The 942-nt window shown below is 61.9% G+C and overlaps 1 protein-coding gene and 1 long non-coding RNA gene across 5 annotated transcripts in view; one reads left to right on the forward strand and one right to left on the reverse strand.

Moving 5' to 3' along the window:
• ATP2C1 (ATPase, Ca++ transporting, type 2C, member 1) overlaps positions 1-942 on the reverse strand; it is a 124,241-nt gene that overhangs the window by 101,230 nt on the left and 22,069 nt on the right. The window lies entirely within an intron of this gene.
• Positions 1-942, forward strand: part of LOC106725653 — a 35,919-nt gene continuing 34,977 nt past the window's right edge. The window contains exon 1 of the long non-coding RNA XR_001361574.1: positions 1-69. This is a non-coding gene — a long non-coding RNA (uncharacterized LOC106725653). The remainder of the gene's footprint in view (positions 70-942) is intronic.

Consider the following 942-nt stretch of genomic DNA (forward strand, 5'->3'; position numbering starts at 1 on the left):
CGGAAGTGAAGTGAAGACAGAGCTACCCGCGCCGAGTGGGTTCTGGTTGGGTGCGGAGCAGTCAGTCCGGTAGGAGTGAGCGCGGCCCCCGTGGCTGTTCCTCGCGGACCCTCGGCGACGATGCCCCCACCCCGTTTCTACGCACCCACTGGGGGGCCACGCATTCCCAGGAGGCAGCCCTGAGTTTGGGGCGGGCGGGCCGGCACGGTCATGGTCGCTGTCCCCGACGTGTTGGAGCGCCCTAGACAGAGGCGGCGACCGGGGGAGCCCCTCCCGCCGGGGTGGTGGTCACCGTCTCCGCAGGCGACGCGAGGACCGCGGACGGAAGGGGCGAGCGCGGGGAGTCACCGGGGCTCTTGCTGGGACCTCACCCTCACAGACCCCCTGTTGGGCTTGCTTTGCTCTAAACTTGGGGAGCTGGTCATTGAGGGTCGATTTCCCAAAGCTCTGTCCCGACCAGGGGGTCCGTGAGTAATGAGAGGACAGAGAGGTCAGCCTCAAAAGGCTCAAGGAAGGATTCAGCTTTTCTCATTCGTTTCGAGTGTGTGGAACCCAAGAGGTGGAAACAACTAGAAACCGGGAGTCCAGGGATGGAAGCTGAAGAACGGGCATTACCTTCGGCTGCTGGCTATTTCTTTTGCCCCTTGAACCTCGTTCACTTTCCCAGCACCTACCCTGGGCTCCCAATGAGCGATTTCTAGTTAAGCCTTGGCGAGCCGGACACGGGAAACGGAAACGAAGTCCTCTCGCACCCAGAGCCACTAGAGGGCAGGGCTGCACCTGCTGAGCTGGAGCGCCTCCGCCAAACCCCTCCCTTCTATGCTAGAGGCGGTTTTTCTCTGTCAACACTTATACCCAGGAAAAATGTTGGCCCTGCCCTAGCCGGTGCTGCTCAGTAGTTAGAGTGCCGCCCGGCACACCGAAGGGTCGCGGGTTAGATTC

The sequence above is a fragment of the Myotis brandtii genome, unplaced genomic scaffold, assembly GCF_000412655.1.
Source record: "Myotis brandtii unplaced genomic scaffold, ASM41265v1 scaffold18, whole genome shotgun sequence".
Classification (NCBI taxonomy): Eukaryota; Metazoa; Chordata; class Mammalia; order Chiroptera; family Vespertilionidae; genus Myotis; species Myotis brandtii.